The sequence below is a fragment of the Grammomys surdaster genome, unplaced genomic scaffold, assembly GCF_004785775.1.
Source record: "Grammomys surdaster isolate TR1022 unplaced genomic scaffold, NIH_TR_1.0 61, whole genome shotgun sequence".
Classification (NCBI taxonomy): domain Eukaryota; kingdom Metazoa; phylum Chordata; class Mammalia; order Rodentia; family Muridae; genus Grammomys; species Grammomys surdaster.
The window spans coordinates 12515674-12525901 of record NW_021604563.1 but is presented as its reverse complement, the minus strand read 5'-3'; positions in this window follow the sequence as shown (position 1 = coordinate 12525901).

Here is a 10228-nt window from a genome sequence, read left to right as displayed (position 1 = left end):
GAGCAGACCAACTCTGTGTCTGCCCCAGCCCACAGGACCAGGAAGGGCTGTTCTGTCAATTCTTAACACTTGAAACTATGTCCAAATGACAACTAAATGCTAATGAAAATTTATTTTCCTCTAAGATAGTCTCTCTGTGGAATCAAGTGATCTTAAGGTTAGACTACATGCCCAGCTATCAAAGGGCAACTGAAAATGAACTTATTGGCATCATTAGAGCTTCCTTATTTTATAATGTAATATCAGGGCTTTTGTTTCCTTTTTCTTTTTAAAAATGTTGCCTGTTAAATTTATTTTATTTCATTAATATATATTTTTCTCTCTTTTATCAAAGGTATTTGCATGTATATTATCATTCTTAGTTTAGTGTTTTTACTGAATTCCTGAGCACATGAAGAAATGGGACTCTGTGTCTTCTTTTGTATTCTTTTCCTTCTGATTGTTTCACTGTTTTGTCCAATTATGATGTGTTATTCTTGGTTTGTTTTATCTCAGTATATTTAATTTAATTTCATTATTATCCCATACATAATTACTTATTTTATAATAAGAGAAAATATGGTATTGGAATGGCACTGGGGAAAAGGGAAAGGAGTAGTTTATAGTGAAACGATAATCAGGCTATAAGATGTGATGAAAAATAATCTTTCTATGAAAGTAAAAAAGCCAAGTAACTCTTTAAAGTACAGACGGTCAAATACATGACAAAATATTGTTATGAGAAGGGTTTACACAGTTTAGAATACATTATTTTCATATCAATTGTTTTTATCTCATTTCAGCACATAGGACCTTAATTTAACATAACTATTAACTAGGTTAATTGCACATAAATTGAATGACTACAGTATTTTTGTAATCTGAGTCAATTCTTTTTACCCTTATCCCTCTTCTAACTTTTTAATATTTTCCCGTGTATTTTCTTTAAAGAAAAAGGAAAGGAAATTTACAGACTCATTTTGTATTGTACCATTCCATGAACTAATGTCCAAACACAAATAAAAAGGAGAAAATAAGATGAACACTGCCATTCATTAATCTCCTTTTCCTAAATTAATCAAATTAAGGGTCTATAAAGCAATTCAACTTTGATAGTTTCTTTTTAGGTATAGCATACAATCCCTTCTAGAGTAAAAAAACAGTTTATTTTATTTATGTCTCCCTAAACTAATATTAAGATGATTTTACAAATGTGGTCATTAGCATAATATACTCAATAGCCTTTAACAATGATTCATATTTTTGGTGAAATTTGACTCTGGATTGAATTAAAATATATGTTTACAGTAGGATTTTATCACCTTAGCATTTGCATTTATATTTTTAAATGATGACTTCAGAGACATGTTTGAGTTTGGGAAGAAGGGAAGGTAGAATATAAAATGTAGGCAGAGACAGAATAAAAATCACTAAAAAATAATCTGGTAGTATCACAAGAAAAATATAATCCTTAAAAATTTTCTGGTAAAAAGAAAAATGTGCATACTTAGTTATTAATGGCAATTACTAACATAGTAATCATTTTTGACTAATTTTCAAAATAAAGGAAATAGAACTAATGTGGTTAGCATTAGAAACGTAAGATTAGGATCTCTCAAGGATGATTGGTTGTACAAATACAATCTTTAATTATCTAATTTAAACTATATATAAGGCTACTCCAGAATCTTCTCATTCTTGATTTAATAGTATCCTTCAGGTTAGTGACTATCATACAAGTGGAAATATATCCAGCATAGCTAATAAAATGGTATGTATGAGCAAAGACAGAAAAGTTAAAAATAGTTTTGTTTTATCTCAAAAGTCCATAACTATGAGATAATTCTTCCGAAATGCCTCTGTGTATACAGAAATACTATGATCCAAATTTAAACAGTAGGAACATATTTAACCAAGCCAGATCTACATTTTTAAACATGACCTCCTACTGTTCATGGTTATCCCACTTCACAAAATTTTCAGTTCTATTCCCTGTGAGCATCTTAGTGAAAATTGTATCTTGTCTGGCCTGTTGCTTGACAGATTTTCTGGTGTTAAGCCTCCTTGTGCGTTTTTTATTCTCCTGAGAGCATTCCATCTGTTATTTTTGAAACTGTAGAATACAAGGTTATGCCAAATTTAGCAAACATAGCTCAATCTCCTTCTGAGGATATGACAGATCTTAAAAGAAGACCTGTATTTTAATTTAGTTTCCTGCCATTTTCATATAGAAAATGTTGTCATTTAGTGTTGATAGTCAACAGTGAGAAGAATCTAGATTATGGAAGCATTAAACTATTTCTAGAGCTCTAGATATAATAGTTTACAATAAACACAAAAATTAAAGCCTTGAGTCACTGAGATTACATAAAATTTTGAGGAATGAATCCAAATTATTTTTCTGTATTTCCAATTCTAATATAAACAGACAATGACATTAATTGATTTCATGTTCTGAATATAAAATAAAGGAAATATTCTAACAATTATTTGAAGAAACAAGATATTTATGAACAAAATTTTGTGGAGAAACTAAAGCTAATTTGCATGATACTTATTGGTTAATTATATTTATTTGCTTTATATTCCCTTTTATCATACATTATAAAAATTCATTTATAAAATTATTTTATCAACAGATGATTTCATTTCCAAACAGGATACTGAATAAAAAAATGCATTAATATATATAACATTTTATAGTATTTCATATTATTTCAAATTGAACTTAATTATTAGTTTTCCACAGTAGTCTCAAACTACACTAATTTTTCTTATGATTTGAAGATTTACTTCAATTTTTGATCCCTAGTTTAAAACTATAATTTAATATATAATTTCTACTGATTTGTTTGAGTTAATTTTTTATCCAGCCACTTTGCTGAAGTTGTCTTTGAGGTTTAGGAGTTCTCTGGAGGAAATGTTGGTATCATTTAAATATACTATCATATCATCTGCAAATAGTGATGTTTTGACTTCTTTGTTTAAAATTTGTATCACTTTGATCTCCTTTTGTTGTCTAATTGCTCTGGCTAAGACTTCAAGTACTGTATTTAATCAGTAGGGATATAGTAAGCAGCCTTGTCTAGTCCCTGATTTTAGTGGGATTGCTTCAAGTTACCCTCCATTTAGTTTGATGTTGGCTACTGGTTTGCTATATACTGCTTTGATTATGTTTAGGCATGGGCCTTGACTTCCTGTTCTTTCTAAGATTTTTACAATGAAGGGGTGTTAAATTTTGTCAAATTCATTCTCACCATCTAGTGAGATGATCATGTGTTTTTTTTTCCTTTGAGTTTGTTTATATAGTGGATTATGTTGATGGTTTTCTGTATATTGATCCATCCCTACATTCCTGGAATAAAGCCTATTTGATCATGATGGATGATTGTTTTGATATGTTCTTGGATTAGGTTTGTAAGAATTTTATTAAGTATATTTGCATCAATATTCATAAGGGAGATTGGTCTAAAGTTCTCTTTCATTGTTAGGTCTTTGTCTTATTTAGGTATGAGTGTAATTGTGACTGGATAAAAAAATTAACTCATGCCAATCAGTAGCCTTCCTTTACTCAAAGGATAAACATGCTGAAAAAGAAATTCGAGAAACAGCACCTTTCACAATAGTCACAAAATACCTTGGTGTGAATCCAATCAAGCAAGTGACAGATCTCTATGACAAGAATTTAAAGTCCCTGAAGAATGATATCAAAGAAGATTTCGGAAGATGGAAAGATCTCCCATGCTTATGGATTGGCCGGATTAATATAGTAAACATGGCTATCTTGCCAAAAGCAATCTACAGATTCAATATAATCCCCATCAAAATTCCAACTCAATTCTTCATAGAGTTAGAAACAACCATTAGCAAATTGAAAAGTGATCATGGAACTTTATTTGTTGCCTTGCTTGTTCTTTGAGTATTTTTCTTTATTGTCTTGCTTGTTTCTTGACTATTTGCACCTATTGTATTGCTAGTTCCTCAACCTAGAACTGACCTTAGAACTTGAAAGTAATTAAAATGGTATTAAAACAAAAAGAAGGAAGGGGAATGAGGTAGGGGATTTATGGGGGGGGGGCATTGGGAAAGGGAATGACATCTGAAATGTAAATAATTAAAATATGGAATAAAACAATAAAAATATGATTTCTAGGCAAGCTTTTGTATTTAATTTTGAAACTATATGATCAATTAAGCAATATAATTGGTGTTGGCAATAATGACTCCAATTTGGTAATAAAACACCTATGTTATTAATATGTTACTCTAATGATGTTGACATCTTCTACTCTTAAAGACTGATTTCAATTTAAACAGCAATGACAAATACAGAACTTCAAATCACTTGTTCCATAAAAGAATGACTTCACAGATTATTACAGATTTCTATAATATTTAGAATATATTTCTTAAATGAGAAATAGATTATGTTTTCATTTTAAACATAAAAGTATACTTTAGGTTTTGGTAAATATTGACAGAGGATACAGTAATCTTTTCTGTTTTATATAGGTGAGACTAAATTAGGAAAGCATAGATCCTTCTTCTTTAAAATTTAATAGAGTGCATTTGTACTCTAAAGTAAATAATATGCATTTACCAAGAATTTCATCGTATAAACTCTTAAGATTAGGTTTACATTTTAAATTAAAGTACATTGTCTCAGAAGTCTCATGAAATTCACTCCTAGGAAGGAGCTGAGAGAAATAACTAATCATTATGAAGAAGTAGAGATAGCATTTCTAGGATAAAATGTATTTGAATATAAAAGATGAAGACAATTGCTTTTAAAATGTGTAGATTTAGCATTAAGTCACTGATTATGAAAAAATAACAGTGTGTGTGTGTGTGTGTGTGTGTGTGTCTGTGTCTGTGTCTGTGTCTGTGTCTGTGTTGGAATATGTAATGAAGTGCTATAGGAATGTCACTGACACTAGCTCAAGTGTATTTCTGTCTAAGCTATACTGTACTTTCAAGATTGAATTTTGATTGCATGACATGTGCTAAGTGTTTGAAAGTGCAAAAAAGACTTTGTTAACATTTTCCTTAGGCATTCAAAGCATAAAAGTATATATTACATAAATATATCACTCAGGGTGGATAGGTTTATGGTAAAATATATTACATTCTTCCTCTTGTGATGAAGGAGACAAAATCCATTCTTAAGTATCATTCCAGTACCACACTGTTTTTCAATGTCAGGGCAAAAATAGAAACATATTACAGTTGGGTGAAATTTTTAATACTAATCCAGAGAAATAACTAGGACAATTTTATTAAGATTATTATGACTGCAAATACTTTACTCTGTTCACTTTATGAGTGCAATGCATGATAAGTGACCTAAAGAGAAATGGCTCATAATTATACTAAACTGATATTTGATGTCAGTTTGCAAAAACAGCTTAGTTTAGAGATAAGGGGTACTACTGACTTGTATGATACCATTGAGGTATACCTGACATTTTTAATTTTTTGAAAAAAAATAATTTTAAGAAGTATATATCATTTTAATATATTTTAAATGCATTAAGGCTGTTTGGTTTTAGATAATTAGTATAAAAAGGGTTTACTTGAAAAATAGTAATTTTCTCATTTCCTTGCAAACAGCAATTGCAGTAATTTACTGGACTTGATTGATTAAAATATAGGAATTAGTTTTATTAATTAAAATATAAAAATTCAACAGCAAAAGAATGCTTCAAAAATGGGTGTTAAATTGGAAAACTATGTCAAATTAGGAATTCATAATATATATTTTAAGGTAATTTGAATTGAGATTAACTTCAATATTTCAAATGTGATACATTGAAACAGAAGAATGAAACACTTTCTGCTATAAAAAGAGTCAGTTATAAGAATCCAAGTTACATTTTATATCTCCCCCAAATAATTACTATTTTAAAAGTAATTGCAATGAAAAAATATAGTTTATTGTTATTGAAAGAAAATTGTTGATACGGTTTCAGATAATTGTGATCTCAACATTTTATGAGTAGGACAGGATGACCATGATTATTAGGTTATCCTGCACTATGTAGTATATCAAAAAAAAAACTTAAAGAAATTGGAAAGGCTTTTGTAAAGTATATTCAGGAATCAAATGAGAATAAAAATGTTCAGAATATAAATGAACAATACATAAATAAAGTAAATAGTCAGTGTAAAAATTAATCAACCTCTGGTGAACATGGATGGTACATGTCTATAACCAGCACATTTGAAGCTGTATCAGATTTGCTACAAATTAAAGACCACTGTGGTCTATATTAAATATAAATCTTTTTAAAGATATTGAACTTCATTGATCATTAGCTTAATAAAAGGGAAAAACAAACAAACAAATGTTAGGGGCTCTTTCTTCAGCTCACCTGCTCACTTATAATCTTGAAAGTTCTGTTTCCCTTTTGTTAACTCTTCTATTTTATGAATAACTCAAAATGCATAAATTTTTCTCCCTCTGTCTTCTAGGTGGCTGCCAGGATTTTCAAGTAAATTATTCTCTCTCTCTCTCTCTCTCTCTCTCTCTCTCTCTCTCTCTCTCTCTCTCTCTCTCTGTGTGTGTGTGTGTGTGTGTGTGTGTGTGTGTGTGTGTGTCTAGTTTTGCTTTTCTCTTAAATTCTAGTAAAACTATGGTTGAGGTTAAAGTAAAATAATTAAAGAAAGCACAATTGTTCTGTTTGGAAATTGTCAAAGTTTGGACTTAAAACTTGTCTATTTCAGATTAGAAGAAGTCAAATTTAACATAAAAATTATGACACCTATTAATATTCTCTGAAAAGTAGTCCATTAAATATTAATAAATGTCCTGGCAAATAGAAATCCTCATATTGAAATAATGATACATTGAATTATAATATAACTATAGCACTTATAATTAGCATTTTCTTCTGAAAATTTATATATGAATTGCATTCTCAGATTGACGAGCTATTGATACTTTTTTCTAGCATGTTATTTTGGATTAAAGATTATGAATACCATATTCTTTTCTAGTTTGGTTAATTTATTGCGTTTTTAGACTTCATGGATATTTGTGCATTTTTTAAACTGAAAATAATATAATTCTTCTTTGTGTTACTCTCTATAGTATGCTCAGGGTAAAATGTATTTGGTTAAGATAGTTTTTAAAATTGATCATTTAACACTCTTCATTAAAATAGTAACAAATTACAGGAGGGTTTATCTGAGGAGCTGATGATACTTTCTAAACTTAATATTTTGGCAAAATTAAGGTCTCATTATCACATAATAATTTTTACCAAATCAGGGGCTCTTTTTTCTCCCATGATGATAGCTAATGATTCTATGCCATTAGAGGAGGGAATTGGGAGTTTCTCTGCTCTTTAAAATTACTTTTTTCTTCACAGAAGAAAAATAAAAACAAAATAGATAAGGATTATATTGAATTAATTTGAAAATTTGGGTCAATGGGTAGAATTTTTAGCAAGGAGAACTTCATGTAAAAGTATTTTATCTTTCTTCTCTCTAGTTGTCAATATCATCTATTGATCATAGACATAATAATTTTTCCCAGTTCTAGTGGTAGGAGATTTCTTACATAAATTCATCAAAATCACATATAAATAAATTGAGGTTCTAAAGCCCAGTGAATATAATGTCTATGCTAGATCTTTGCAAAGTACATTGCCCTTGGAGAATTCAACATCTTTATTTCCAAACACTGCGACTATATAGTACTTCCTCTTCTTCTCCTCCTCACCCTTCTTCTTCCTCTCATTCTTCCTTCTCTTCTTCTATTTTTTCTATGTGACAGCATTTCACTGAATACCATTTTATGGTCTGTGATTCACTTTGTAAACCATGGTGGGCTTGAACTCAAAGAGAGCTACCTACCTTTTTCAGTAACACCACAGGAATTGAACTACACCACCTTGCTTTTGTATAGAAATAAGATGTCCTATGTCTGTCATTGTTATATAATGAGGTTCTGTGACAAAAACAGCCCCTATTTATGATAAAACAGTGTGTCTGCTTTCATGGACTAACATGCTTAGTTTTTCTGACTGCTTGTGTTCCCTGAAAGAAAGGGGGTATGAAAACAATAGTATTTGAATTGTTCTTACTATGAGAAGTCAGAAGTACATCTAACACTAAGCCATTGGGTTGAACCACAGTGATCTCAGGATGGCAATCATCTTTTATGTGCTATAAATTTTTCCAAGACTGCTTGAAGAATAGGGTACATGTGAAAGTACTCTTACAATATTATTGTTTAAATCTGTTATGTTATTATCAATTCCAGTGAAACAAGAATTATTTCAGATAGTTATGATATATGCTGAGTTGTAATATGTAGCATAGAGGAATCTCAAGTGTCAGTTAGTATTTCTGAATGATGTTTTGTAGAAAACTATTCCAGATATCAAAACTAGAATATTAATAATAAAGAGAAGCTTTAACTTGGGAGGAGTGAGTAAAGATAATACAGAGGAATATAGAGGAAGGAGAGATAAATAACAATAAGGATATATTTAGTACCCACAGGGAAACATAGTATGCTATAAATGTACATAAATATATATTATATATATTTTTATAATATATAATTTAAAGAGACTTATATGCTGCATAGGGTTGTAATATTCTTTGATGGTTTATTTTTACATATAATACAGAATCATCCTTGAAGACACAACCACAAAATTTCCCTGTAAAAAACAATGAGGACAATTTTCTTAATAAATTGTTTGTGTGGGAGTGACTACTATACTGTGGTTAGTATCTCTCTTGGGTATGTTGGTCATAGGTTGCATAAGAAAGCAAGCTGTAGCAGTCATAGATAACTAGTCAATGAACAGCTTTTCTTCATGGTCACTGCTTCAGCTTGTATCCCTAAGTACCTAACTTAATTTTTCTAGATTATGAACCCTTACCAGGGATGTATAAAACAAATATACACATTCATTCTCAAGTTTTATGGATTTTTAGTTAAATATTTATCACAACAATAGAAAAAAATAACATATGCTACCTATGAGAGCAATAGACTATCTAATAAAAACCCCAATATAAGACATAAAAAAATGTCATTTTAGTTATTGGTCAAGGTGATAAAATTGACTCAAAAAACAATATAATCTATTGCCCTTGGTAAACTTTCAGACACACAATCCTGAATCAAGCATGAAAGTAACATCCTGTTGCTGAAGATACCACATATTTTAGACACAAGATTTGGTGAAAATCTCTTTGTTGAATGCTGGGTTTCACATTAATTAAAAGTGCCATGAAAGTCTCCAAAGCAAGAAAAGTGATCAGTATTCCTACCCATCTCTACAGCTTACAAAGCTAAGCAATCAGTGGCCAGGTAAGATCTCCTCAATGAAGCAATAGTGGCGGTGTAACAAAATTATATGTAATTGAACATTTGCATCACTATGTAAGAGGGCTGTGGGGTACTTAACCACATTGATACATCTGTATCACAGTCCCACATATATGAGGCTTAGGATAAATCATGGAAAAGAAGAGGGCAGATTAGAAGAGGCAGAGAAACAGGATAACTGCTGCAAGACTGTATCTTCAAGACATGGACAATTTAAATGCAACAATACAATTTCAACAATGAAGTTGAAACATGGGTGGCAGAAAAATCTCACAATATTTTTTTGCACATTGCTGGGGGGTATTTTTTTTAGAAAAAGTGTTTTGTTAGGACCAAGCTATCAGATTCTCTTTACATGAGCAGTATGTAGGTGAAGTGTGTACAATGATTTGCATAAATCTTTATTATTTTTTACACCTCTAAATAAAGACTTATAGGAAGTCAATAGTTGTTGAAAGAAAGGGAATAGATTGCTCTGTAGAAGATCCCACTGACAAAGTTATTATAGTCCAATTAGTCAACCTGAAAGACACATATATATGAGCAAGATTAAATGGGTTCAGTAGACTATATCCATATACACATATATAATATAATATAATATAATATAATATAATATAATATAATATAATATAATATATATTAGATATATATAGATTATCTGTGTGTCTAACAAAAAAATAAGAAGTTATATATTTGAAAGGGAGTGGAAGAGAAACATGGGAGGGTTTAGAAGGTGAATAGGGAAGTGTAGAAATGATGTGAATAGATTATTGATGCAGAAACATTTCAAAAAATAAATAAATAAAGTTACAAAAAATAGAATGCTAACAATGATATAACCAAGATATTACACACACACACACACACACATACATATATATATATATATATATATAT